A 14,387-nucleotide genomic window follows, 5' to 3' on the forward strand; every position below is an offset into this window, starting at 1 on the left:
TCCTGAGGCCTTTTGGGGCCAGAAAAGCCTATACAACAGCCAGTGAACTGTTGTTGCACTGTGTAAACAAGAGGTTACTGTGTAAATAAAACACTTCATCTCATTGCATTTCATTATGTCAGAACAATGTATAAATCTGTCACATTATATCACAACATTAAACTAGGAATGTTTGGTCTCTGATTGGGAATTAAGCTCATTCTCAAATCATTCTAGAAGAATCAGATCTAGTGAGCATGTTCAGCAAAGCTCTCCAAATTCTGAGACCAAGGTAATAATTTTCTGGGCCATCAGAAATGCAAAAGACCCTAGAGACATCCCATAACCTTCCTAAAATATCCAGATCAAAGAGAGGTTTTCAAATAATAGCTGCCATTCCTAGCAATCTTCATCTGCTTTCCTAAGGACCAGGTTATCTGATCAAGCTCCTTGTGGAATAGATAAGCTCCCATAAAATGAGTGATAAATGGACTCCATTTAGCAAGTGGGAGGAGAAAAGAACAGTTTTACAGATGGATTCAGAGATAAGAGTTCCATTTTTAAGGCACTAAGAGGGAGTGAATTATTAAACCAGTTAGGGATTTGGAGATAGGAAACTGAGAAATGCTACTTATTGGCTATGCCTTTGTCATATTTTAGTGCAAGCGTGAACTTTAATAAAAGAAATGTTACCGTGCAGAGAAAGAAAGAAAGCCACAACTGGGAAAGGAAAATCCTTGAACTGGGCCCACTCCTGATGATTTGATCATTTTTAGTGGCCTTTCCAGATCTGAAATTCTATGATGATAAGGGGAAATTTTTTGCAAATCCTCTTCTAAGTTTATGAGTGAGGGTAAAAAATCCTGGAGGGAAAGGTAAATTAAGGTATTGAGGCAACCCTCCCATTTCAGCTGGTTTTGTGTTTCTCCTTCAATGTCTTATTAACACAGGCACCCACCCTTTCTTTCATGGACTTCTGCCACTGTTCTAATATGTGAAGTAATAGCAAATGTGAAGTTAGGATAATGCCTTACTTGGTCTTGGCAACTCTGTGAGGAATGTTCTGAAGCTTCCTTTAACAATACTTTGCTAATGATTCCCTCCCAACAGTCTTTGTCAGCACCACTTGTTACCCTTTCTTGCTTCTTTCTTCAATCTTTCTCTTTGACAGTTACAAGGATCTATCTTATCCTTAAAAGCAAGCAAAGAACCCGTTCCTCAACCCTGATCTAGATGCAAGCTACTCCTTCCTTTCTTCTTCTTCTTTTTTTTTTTTTTTTCTTCAAGCTTCTCAAAAGCTATCTCCTGAGTCGTGGACGATTTGCTTTCCAGCTCTTCCACCCCCCTGAAACCCACCCCTGTTTGAAACTCTTCTCCCTTAGGATCCCGGACATTGTCCTCTCCCGTTCTTCTCTACCCGTTCTTCTCTACCTAGAGTTCCTTATTTCTTTTGTTTGCTTTAACAGTAGATATTTTATGGGATCTTCTGTTTGCCCTCTCCTCTTCTGATCAATATCTCTACAGATATAGTCCCATAGTCCCTGCCTTAGTGAAAGTTATTATCTAGTGTTGCGTAGGGGGTAGGAGCCCTGGTGGTGCAGTAGTTAAAGCACTTGGCTGCTAACTGAAAGGTGGTTTGAACCCAGTTCGAACCCACCAGTTGCCCTGTGGGAGAAACACATGGCAGTCTGCTCCCATAAAGATCTACAGCCTTGGAAGCACCATGGGCCAGTTCTACTCTGTCCTGTAGGGTAGCTATGGATTGGAATCCACTTGATGGCAGTGGGTTTGGATTTTGGTGGAGGTAGAGGGTGTGGGCAGATAAACACATAGTTACACTTGGTGGTGCAAGTAATTCTATGGAAACAAATCATAGACATTGTGATAGTTGAGGGGAAGCATTTATTCATGTACATCTCTATATCTTAGGGTGTATTGGTACTTGATTCAATATTACTGTTTCTTATGAACTCCCTGAGAGCAGTCGTTTTATGTATATCTTCACATGCCACATTGCCTGGGGCAACACTGAGCCCACAGTCGCCTTTCACTAACAGAGTTGCTGGCTTGCCTCTCAGCCCAGTGCTCAGAGGACCCTTCAGCTACAAGGGCTGTGCCCTTCCAGAACCCCAGACCACACCCTTGGCCTTGGCCATGTCTCTCAAAAAAATAGTCTTGCTCACTCAGATGACAAAGCAGTTTGAAAAGCAAGTCTTATTGATGGACAAACCTATAATTATATTTTTAGTCCTATGTAATTATGTTACAAAGATGTTTTATAGAATTTATAGAACAAACCCAAAGTATTTTAATGTCAGAAGGTGGAAATGAGGAGTTCTATCTGTTGATTCAAAGTAATGGTAGAAACTTCCATCTTCTTTCTTTCTTGGCTTTTCCCACTTTCCCTTCCTTCCCAACTCCTAACCTCAAGTCTTTTAAAAAGGAAGAGATGGGAAAACATAATAGGTAAAAATACTTCAAAAAACCCCAAAAACCAAAACCATTGCCGTCGAGTTGATTCCAAAGTTCTACAGCTGCTAACCAAAAGGTAGGCAGTTTGAATCCACCAGGCACTCCTTGGAAACTCTATGGGGCAGTTTTACTCTGTCCTATAGGGTCGCTATGAGATGATACTTTTGAAATGACTATTTTAAGGGACAAGGAAGGGATATTTGTGTTATACCATTTGTGACATTAAAGTGTTTTAATTAAATTAAGAGAGATTTGAGAGGAATGAGGTAGGACACAGAGATTAAGAAAGCACAGTCAGAATGAAGCTGAAAGCAATATTACAAAAATTATTGAAGGACAACGCTCATATCCATTTGACTAGGGTGTGGGAGAAGATGAAAAAAAAGAAAAAAAACGAGAACAGGAACTGTGTAATGACAGAAAAGATTCAGATCTAAACAAAAAATGTAATTTACAAGAATACTATGTAGAGGGAAATTTCAGATATAACAGAGATAAAAAAAGAAGAGATGATGGAAACTGCCTTAAGAAAGAAAAGCTGATGTTGGGAATGAGGGAAGTCGAGCACACAATAATATTTCACTTGAGACGTATCAAAAAGTGCTTAGGGGTGAAGGGAGGAGAATGTTCTCTTGGTGCTGAAGGACAGGCAAAGAGTAAATGGAAAAATAAAAACAATGGGAGAATTTTTCTTCCTTTCTCAGAAAGAGAACTGAAGAATATACAGTAAAAGACTTTGAGATTGCTTGGAAGGTATTATAAGGCAGAATTGATTTAGAAAAGAGGGTTAATATAAATGTTCCAAGAAAGAAGGAGATTACAAAAATAAAATTTTCTAAAGAGTTTATTGATCTTTGAAGAAAGAATAAAGTGACCAAGCCAATAGTTAAAAGACTATGTTTATACTCAAAAAGAATTTTAAGGGCTAGAGATCATAGTTACTTTTAATAGATAAAATAAACTAAAAATTATTTTTTCAAAAGTAGCAACTGGAAGAATGGCATAGTTTGTAGAAAACTTAGGTCCTGAGAAAAATGTTAACATTGAAAAGCACTCAGAGGAGGAGTCAATTAAGTTATGTAAAGGGCCAGATTAAGAAAAATCACTTGATGGGGCTCGACAATCAACTGATACAATGCAAAGACTTAATTTTCCATTGAAGGGCAAATGCTTCTAATGACTGTAATCTGAAAAACCTTTCAAGTTCTTTCAAAAACTTGTGTTTCTACTTGATCTTTTAAAGAGAAATTTAAGACTCTGAAATAAGCACAAATGATTACTGGTATCCTTTCCATGGAATGCTGGAGCCTCCGGGGATTGTCTGGTTTTATAGTAATGTGCAATTTTGTCTTTACCTAGGCTATTTTACAGTCTTATAAACTGTGGAAACCGATAGCAATCCAAATAATTTTTATCTACTTTTAATAATTCTTGTATGTTATAGATGCAAATACTTCTGACTTATAGGTGACCTTCCCCAACCCATGGAAAAAGCCAGTTTGCATCCATTTGTAAATTAATTTGAACATTCCTTTGTGGCACAGTGGTTAAAAGCTTGGCTGCTAACCAAAAGGTCAGCAGTTCAAATCCACCAGCCACTCCTTGGGAACTCTATGAGGCAGTTCTACTCTGTCCAATAGGGCCTCTATGAGTCGGAATCAACTTGATGGCAACAGGTTTGTGATTCTTGGATTTTTGCTTTGAATTGGTCGTAACATCTCCACTGGTTACCTTGTTCAATCAGTAAGTTAGAAAGTATCTTTGACATGTGTTCATTTTGTATTTGCATGAGTTAGTGATTAAGAGCTTGACTGGTAACCAAAAGGTCAGCTCCTTGGAAACCCTGTTGGCAGTTCTACTCTGTCCTATAGGGTCACTATGAGTCAGAATAGACATGATGGCAATGGTATGAGAATCATAGTTTTACCTTTTTTTTAAATTTGTTCTTTAACAGTTTTAGAGGTTCCACTGAGACGACCAGTGTATTCATCTGACAGCTACGTAAACTTCACCACCAGAAATGGTGCACCTTCCTCCTTCTCCCAGGCATGTCTTTTCTTGGTTTACAGCTATGGATCTGAAGGGACAATGGAACTTTGCTGACTGTCTGCTTTTTCATTTTAATTTTACTCTCCACTAATTTGTCTTTTTTTTTTTGTTCATTTATGGCCAATAAATTATTTCCCAGTGGTGGTAGCAATGATTTGGAATTTGGTTTATTATCTGATCCTTTGGTCATCTGTGCAAATGGAATTACAATTTATAGAGATCTATCTCTTTTGGGTGAGAGATGATAAAGAATCTGGTTTATTAGTCTTTTTTCTTTGTCTATTTGTCTATTTTGATCTCAAACCTTTTAAAAATCTCCTTCCTATAAGGAAGGAAAACAGCTCTTTGATATCTGGACCATTGAGTTTTTGTGTTTCCATATTTAATCTTGACCTGTGACTAAGATGCTAGAATTGAAGCTATAAGATGTCTGTGGGTCTATATGTCTGTAACAAGAAAAGTATTTGTCTTTCATTGAGTGAGTGTGTAATGTTTTGCCATCTCTGCAAGATACTAATAAATGAGATTTGAAAGACGCTTATATTAAAGGAGCTCTGGTCCAATTGGCTTATAGAGATAAATAAGTGTATACTGAATACCAAGAAAATGGGAGACTTGAGTTTCTAATACTGTAAATGTGCTAGAATTTTTAAGTACTTTTGCAGAAACTAAGAAACATTTTAAGAATCCAAGTTCACATAATTGAGGTAATAAATCTTTGGCAAACAATTTTGGTATAATAAAAAAGAGCAATATCTTCTCTGATTTTTCAATGTTAAGCATAAAATAAGCATACATTTTAAATTCTATTTGGGCATGCTTTTCCTCAACCTACACAGGTTTACAGATCAGTTATGAAAAATGTAAATTTGTATGCAACTAAATTGAATCATTATTCTGACAAACATTTTATTTCAGTAGGAGTCATGTTTTATAGTATGTCGACTTGAAGATAATTCTAAAATCTTTAGATAGCTTAACAATAAAAAGACAAATAATAAAAATAGGCAAAGAATTTCAGTAGACATTTCTCAAAGAAGATATACAAATGGCCAATAAGCTCATGAAAAGACACATTACATCATTACTCGTTACTGGCTGTCAAATCAGCTCCAACTTATGGTGACCTTATGTACAACAGAATGAAACATTGCCCAGTCCTGTGCCATCTTAATTAATAATTCATTGGTGTGTTTGAGTCTATTACTGTGGCTACTGTGTCAATACATCTCATTGAGGGTTTCATTCATTTTCACTGACCTTGCTAAATATGTTCTTTTCTAGTGACTATCTTTCCAGACGACATGCCCAAAGTAAGAAAGCCAAAGCCTTGCCATCTTCACTTTTAGATGGAGTACTCTGGTGGTATTTCTTCTGAGACTGATTTGTTTATTCTTCTGGAAGTCCACGGTATGTTCAATATTCTTCACCAACATCACAATTCAAATGCATCAATCCTTTTTCTGTCTTCCCTTTTCATTGTCTAGCTTTTGCATGCATATGAAAAAATTAAAAAGACTATGTCTTGGTTCAGACACATCTTAGTCACCAAAATGATGTATTTGCCTTCAAAAACTTTGAAGAGCTCTTTTGCACCAGATTTGGCCGATGCAATATATCATTTGATTTCTTGACTGCTACTTCCATGGACATTGATTGTTGATCCAAGCAGAATAAAATTGTTGACACTTCAATTTTTTCTCTATTTATCATGATGTTGTTAATCAGTCCAGTTGTGAAAATTTTAATTTTCTTCACATTCAGTCATAATCTGTACTGAAGGCTGTAGTCTTTGACTTTCATCAGTATGTGCTTCAGGTCACCTCAGTTTTCAGCAAGCAAGATTGTATCATCTGTATATCGCAGGTTGGTAATAGGTCTTCCTCATATCTTTATGCTACGTTCTTCTTCATATAGTCCAGCTTCAAGGATTATTTGTTCAGCACATAGATGAAATAAGATGAAAGTATACAACCCTGCCACACACCCTTTCCAATTTTAAACCATGCAGTATCCTTTTGTTCTGTTAGAAAGACTCCATCTTGATCCATGTACAGGTTCCGCCTGAGCATAATGATGCTTTCTGGAATTCCCATTCTTTGTAAATGTTTTCCATAATTTATTATGATGCATACAATTGAATGCCTTTGAGTATAACACAGGTAAACATCATTCTGGTATTCTCTGCTTTCGGCCTTGATCCATCCATCACCTGTTTATCATGAATCATCAGGGAAATGCAAATTAAAACCACAATGAGATGCTACTTGACACCTACTAGGATGGTTATAATTAAAAAGAAAGGTAATAAAAAGCGTAGGCAAGGATACAGAGACATTTGAACCCTTGCACATTGCTGCTATAAATGTAAAATAATGCAACGCCTGTGGAAAATAGTTCTGTGGTTCCTCAAAAAGCTAAATATAGAGTTACCATATGACCTAGGAATTTCACTCCAAGGTATATACCTAGGAGAATTAAAAACATATGTTGATACAAAAACTTGTACACAAATGTTCAGAGCAGCATTATTCATAATTCCCCAAAAGTGGAAATAACACAAATGTCTATCAATTAATGAATACTCACTGCCATCGAGTTGATTCCGACTCACAGTGAACCTATAGGATAGAGTGGAACTGCCCTATAGGGTTTCCAAAGCTGTAGATCTTTATGAAAGCAGACTGCCACATCTTTCCCCTGTGGAACGGCTGGTGGGTTCCAGTTGCCAACCCTTCAGTCAGTCACTATGCCACCAGGGCTCCTTAACTGATGAATAAAACCAATTGCTGTTGAATTAATTCTGACTTCTAGTGACACTATAGGACAGAGTAGAACTGCTCCATACCGTTTCTAAGGGGCAACTGGTGGATCTGAACAGCCAACTTTTGGTTAGCAGCAGTAGCATGCCATAGCCCTTAACATCGGTGCCACCAGGGCCCCAACTAATGAATAGTTAAACAAAATGTGGTATATCCATATAATGGAATATCATTTGTCCATTAAAAGGAATAAAGTACTGATAATTGCTACGGCATGGAAGAAGCTTGAAAACATAATGGGTGAATGTCAGACACAAAAGACCACATATTGTATGATTCCATTTATATGGCGAAATGTCCAGAATAGAAAAATCCGCAGAGAAAAAGTATATTCGTGGTTGGCGAGGGCTTGGGGAGAGGCGATGGTGAGTGACTGCTAATGGATATGAGGTTTTGGGGGGGCGATGAAAATATCCTGGTATTGGGTAGTGGTGATGGGTACACAACCTTATGAATATGCTAAAAATCACTGAATTGTGCACATTTAAATGGTGAATTTTATGATATATGAGTTACATATTAATTTTTAATTTTAGGGAGCTTGAAACCTTAGACTGATATTAACTAGAGTTAATTAATGGATAATCGTTGTTCTTGTTAGGTGCCATAAAGTCCCTTCCAACTCATAGCGAACAACCCTGTAGGACAGAGTAGAACTGTCTGCTAGGGTTTTTAAGAAGTGGATGGTGAATTTGAACTAGCCGACCTTTTGGTTAGCACTGAGATCTTAACCACTGCTCCACCAGGGCTCCGTGGAAAATCAGTGTTCTATCTTGCTTAGAAATGATTTAGGTATCTAATTTAGGTATCTAATGGATAATCATTATACCTTAATCATTTTCTAAGCAAAATAGAACACTGAAACATTGATTATTAGCATAATTTTATGTTTACATGCTTTGGCTTGTTATTTTTGTATGGTACAGATAAGCTACATCTTTGGGTCATTTTTACTACTGTCAGATGTTACACAGGCTGTAGCAAGTGTGTGACTGTAGAAAGCCGTGTTATGTATATTCATGAGTTCTGTTTGTCTGCTGAAATGCTCGTTTGTGACAGTTCTCAGTTATCCATCCCAAGCATTCTCTGTGAAAGAGAAGTTAGTTACTTTGTTAAAAGTTTTAGCTGATATAGGTGGTTGAGACTGTACTGGGAGCAATAACCAAAAACAAAAAAAAAAAACTCAAACCTGTTGCCGTCCAGGCAATTCCGATTCATAGCGACTCTATAGGGAAGAGTAGAACTGCCCCATAGAATTTCCAAGGAGCAAGTGGTGGATTTGAACTGTCGACCTTTTGGTTGGCAGCCTGAGCTCTTAACCACTGTACCATCAGGGGTCCGCTAGGAGCAATAGTAACAGAAAATACAACTCAGTACATGCTTCTGGTTTTAAAGGAAAAGAGTAGTTTTCCCCTAAATCAGTACTTCTTGTTTGTTTTTGTGTGTGTTTTTTTGTTTTTTGTTTTTGGTCTCTAGATGGTTTTACACTCTTAAAACTTTTTGGGGATGCTAAACTGTTTTGTTTAAGTGGGGCATAGGTATTGATATTTGCTGTATTGGAAACTGAAATAGGAATTTTAAAATGCTTATTTAATTGATTCTTTTGAAGATAGTAATGATGAAAGCATTGTATGTGTAATCGTTAAGGTTGTGTGTCAACTTGGCTCGGTCATGATTCTCAGTGGTTTGGCAGTTATGATGTAGTTTGGCAGTGGTATCATGATGTAATCTCTTCCACGATGAGATTAGATATAATGTGATCACCTCCATGATGGGATCTGCTGTGATTAACCAATCAGTTAAAGGGGAGTTTCCTTGGGGGTGTGACCTACTTCCAATATAGGTGGACTTTTCTGGCAACACTCGCTGGCTTTTGCTCACTCTGGATCCTGCAGCTGGCTCCTGTTCGTCTGACCTCTGGTTCTTGAGATTTGAGCTAGCAGCTTACCTGCCGCCTTGCCTGCCGACCTTGAGATTAGTCAGTCTTTGCAGACTGTGAGCAAGAGCCCTGCTGTCTGACCTGCTGATCTTGAGATCACCAGCCCCTGTGGCTATGTGAATCAGGAGAAACCTCCAGCCTGACTGATGGACTTGAAATGTTCTGGCCTCTACAGCTGCATGAACCATTTCTTTGATATAAATCTCTCTATGTATCTATTTACGTAGATCTATTTATGGAGCCTTGGTGGTGTAGTGGTTAAGAGCTTGGCTGCTAACCAAAACGTCGGCAATTTGAATCTACCAGCAGCTCCTTGAAAACCCTATGAGGCAGTTCTGCTCTGTCCTACAGAGTCACCATGAGTCAGAATTGACTCGACGGCAGCAGGTTTTATATATATTTACACACTTTACTGGTCTCGCTTCTCTAGAGAACACAGCCAGCATGCTAATAACATCTTAAGAAATTAGTTCTTGTGGCCTTGCAAGATCTGTCCTAAAGTACTGTCAGTTTGTAGCAGAATATTAAAGAACATAATGAAAGGCAAAACGTGGAACGTAAAATTTGTTTGCCTTGGCTTATAATACCTGAGTCTGAAAAGCTATGAAATGTGTTAATAGCTTAGCAACTTTGCTCTATGTTGATGGGTTTGTTTCCTTGGTTTACTGTTTATTGCCTGCACTTCCAATATGAAGGATTAATCTTTCTGTTTAATTTGCCTACATAGCAAAGATTCTGTCTTATCAGAGGAATTTTCTGTGCTTTATTTGATTTCATTACATCCTGGATTATTCTTAAAAACAATAAAAAAAAAAAAAAGAGAACAAAGAATTCTGAAAGAACTAACATTCTTTTCCATTATGCTGTTCTATGTTTATTTTTAATTTTTTTTTTTTTTTGATCACTTCAACTAAATAGGTACAAGTATTGTTCCTCAGGCATTCATGATCTTAAGTGTCTAAATCGCCTTTGGAAACATGTTTCACTTTTGTCTTCCCAAAATCAGACCCTTAATGTAGAAAAATAAAGTAAAACTTTGAGGTTACCTTTTGCACCTAAAACTGTACTCACTATTTCTTAGCAGTCCCCTAGAAAATCACAAATATTTGTTCTTTGACCTTGTAAAGTACTAGAAATAATTAGGTTTTTTAAAAAAAATCTATAACCCTATCAATACTTTGCATGAGAAGTGTCATCAGATCAAAAGAGATACTTACCCTTCCATGGACAAAATTTGCATGAGTAAAACATTATTAATATAAATATTTCAGAAATTGTGTCCCGTATGGGACATTCCTAGAAATTTGTCAGTGCCTTCGCTGTTCACAATATGTTTCTTGTCATCAGTCTTTGTGCTGTTTCGCCTGATGACACTAGGCACCAACAGTAAAGTGTTAATCAGTCATAAATCTTGGTGACTATTAAAAATGCCTATTCTTAAATTTGAATCTTAATATCTTCTAGGCCAGTGACTTTCAACTAGGGATGTGCAGAAGATACATGCATGAACTTTTATTAAAAATACAGATGGCTAGGTTCTACTCCAGAGCCCTGGTAGTGCAGTGGTTAAGCATTACAGCTGCTAACCAAAAGGTCAGCAGTTGGAACAGCAATGCTTTTTTTTTTCAGATTCTACTCCAGAGTCCCTGGGTGGTGCAAATGGTTAACATGCTTGGCTGCTAAGTGAAATGTTGGAGGTTCAAATCCTTCCGAGATGCACCTTGTAAGAAAGGCCTGATGATTAGCTTTCCAAAAAACAGCCACTGAAAACCCTATGGAGCACAAATCTACTCTGACCCATGAGGTTGCCATGAGTCAAAGTTTACTCCATGGCAACTGGTTTTGTTTTTTCAGATTCTACTCCAGACTTGCTGAATTTCTTTACTTGGCATTCTTTACTAAGCATGTTCTCAGTATATGCTTCGCAGATCCATGGTACGTTATGTGTATCATGTCTGAAGATTATTACATGTTATATATTAGGAAGGAGCCCTGGTGGCACAGTGATTAAGTGCTATTTTGGTAACCAAGAAGCCAGTGGTTTGAACCCACCAGTCACTCTGTAGGAGAAAAATGTGGCACTCTGCTGCCATAAAGACTTTCAGCTTTGGAAACCCTATGAGGCAGTTCTACTCTGTCCTACAGGGTCACTACGAGTTGGAATTGACTTGATGGCAGTGAGTTTAGATTTGGGATATATTCAATTTTTCTTTTTTTGGTAAAAAGTTCGTCTAATTTTATAACTCAGATGTAATATTCACTGACATCTTTGAAAACAGGATTATTCATAGTCCTTAAAAACATTTTACTTACGATATTTGGAATGGCTTTATTATCTTGTCGTGCATGCTACAGATACACACAGATTTGCTAGTCAGTTGCATTCGTTTTATTATGAATTCTCATCAGAACTTTCATGTTTGAAAATTACCAGTAATAAATTAACCACAAATATTTTAAGATTGTGTCATCTACAAATAATTTTTGTTTTACTCTGATGCTTATCTTAAGGGCTTTGCAATCAACCCAAAATCAGCGTGCGTATCTTCAAAGAGAAGGACCCTCTCAGACCCCACGGAAAAGGACTGTGGCAGGTACTTCACACTATTGATACTGTAACAATTGGGTATAAGCTTCTCATGACATTGCTTAGACAACTTTCAGATTTCCAGTTTCAGGTTTTCCATAGCTCTTTTTATTAAAAAAAAAAGGACAGCTTCATGGGAATTCGAGCCCAGAATCCAGAGAGCAAGAATTAATTAAAAAAAAAAAAATAGTGGTATCCTAGGAACAAATAAACTGATGAGGGAAATGTTATTGTGGTTATGTGCTTGGATGTTTGATTTTTTGGATGTTTGATGTTTTAATGCTCTTTTTTTTTTCGATGTATGTATAAGAAAGACTTTTCTTTAGCTGTCTGTAGTCCATAACAATTTATAAACTTTGGTTTTTAATGCTCAACTGTAACATTTTAAAATGACATTTTATTTTCACTGACATACCCCCTCCACCTGAATTCAGTAACTCCTATTGAGTCTCCTTACTTTTCTTGGAGATATAGTTATTTGCATAGGTTCAATAAGAATCTGTTCTCTTTTTACCATGATATAATTGGAAAAAATCAGTTATGCAACCAAGGAATGTCATTTTTGAGAATGATGCTCATTGAATCAGGTATCCAAGCTACATTTAAGGAACTAAGACCTACTTTATAGAGCCAACACTTTAAAGCCCTCTTAAAGAGTGCCTGGATCTGGGTTACAGGGTCCCAGCCTTTCAGGTGGCAAAGAGGTTCACCTCTAACAAACCAGGACCCTGGAGATATTTGCAGAATCTGGAAAATAAAGACATTCACCCAAATTTATAGGTACTTTGGGTGAAAACTGGTCGAGAGAGTTTCTTGGGCTTGACATATTAAGAGCAGAGAGATAGCAAATAAAATCCAATCTGAGAATCCTTATGAAAACTTCCAGGAAAGTAGGCTTGAAGAAGGCTATCAAGGATTGAATTATGTCCCCCCGAAAATGGGTGTATCAGTTTGGCTGGCCATGATTCCCAGTATTGTGTGGTTGTCCTCCATTTTGTGATTGTAATTTTATGTTAAAAAGGATTAGGGTGGGATTGTAACACCCTTACTAAGGTCACATCTCTGATCCAATGTAAAGGGAGTTTCCCTGGGGTGTGGCCTGTACCACCTTTCATCTTAAAAACCCCAAAAACTTACAAAAGGTAAAAGGAAAGGGAAGCAAGCAGAGAGTTGGGGACCTCACACCAACAAGAAAGAAGCACCAGGAGCAGAGTGCATCCTTTGGACCCAGGGTTCCTGCACAAAAAAGCTCCTAGTCTGGGGAAGATTGATAAGAAGGACCTTCCTCAAGAGCCAACAGAGAGAGAAAGCCTTCCCAAGGAGCTGGTGCCCTGAATTTGGACTTCTAGCCTACCAGATGTGAGAAAATAAATTTCTCTTTGTTAAAGCCATCCACCTGTGGTATTTCTGTTATAGCAGCCAAAAGGTTGGCAGTTTGAATCCACCAGGCACTCCTTGGAAACTCTATGGGGCATTCTACTCTGTCCTACAGGGTCGCTATGAGTCGGAATCGACTTGACAGCAGTGGTTGATTAGATGACTAAGACAAAGGCCTTTATGGTAAATTTGCACTCTTGTGACATGATTGGAAATAATCAAGCCAACCTAAAAAGGTCAGCCTCATTTTGTGATCAAGAATAATCTTTTTTTGAGATTTTTTTCTTAATCAGTAGAGGAGACTGTAAGGAGAAATTTAAGACTTCGATAAGTAAAAAAGTGAAAGCAATAGCTAGATTTTCTTTCAATGAAATGCTGGAGCTCTAGGATTGTCTCATCCCGTGGGGATATTCATTCACTTTTGTCTTTGACTAGGTTATTTTATAATATTCTAGATGACTGATCCCCAAACAAACCCACTGTCATCAAGTTGATTCTGATTCATAGGGACCCTATAGGACAGAGTAGAGCTGCCCCATAGGGTTTCCAAGGAGCAGTTGGCAAATTTGAACTGTGGACCTTTTGGTTGGCAGCCAAGCTATTAACCACTTTGCCACCAGAGCTCCATAGCAATAAATAATTCTTGTCTATAGACATGCAAACGGCTTCTATCTACTGGAGGGACAGCCCTCCCCCCTCTGGAAAAAAGGCAATTTTGTTTCCATTTGTAAATTAATTTCAATGGTCCATATATATTTGTGGTTCTTTGACTAGTCTTTTGACTTGCTTGTACCATTATTTCTAGTTCTCTCACTTAATGAGTGAGTTAAGTAGAATCTTTGACATGTGTTCATGTTCTATTTGTGTAAGTGCTGTAATTTTCCCTCTTTTTGGAAATTATCCTTCAATAACCTCTAGAACAGTCTGAGAACCTTTGCTCTCAATATGATGACTTGAAAAGTCATAATAATAGCAGAAAACAGCTAGTTCTATTCTCTTTCCTCCTACTCAGAACATGACTGGGCTTCTCCTAGGCTCCTGACCTAACCAACTTCATTGTCCCTCCCTTTTCCTTTCACTCCCCCAAGGTTGGAGCCCAGGTGGTGTAGTGGTTAAGAGCTATGGCATTAACCAAAAGATCAGCAGTTTGAATCCACAAGCT

Source organism: Loxodonta africana, chromosome 14 (genome assembly GCF_030014295.1).
Source record: "Loxodonta africana isolate mLoxAfr1 chromosome 14, mLoxAfr1.hap2, whole genome shotgun sequence".
Taxonomy (NCBI): domain Eukaryota; kingdom Metazoa; phylum Chordata; class Mammalia; order Proboscidea; family Elephantidae; genus Loxodonta; species Loxodonta africana.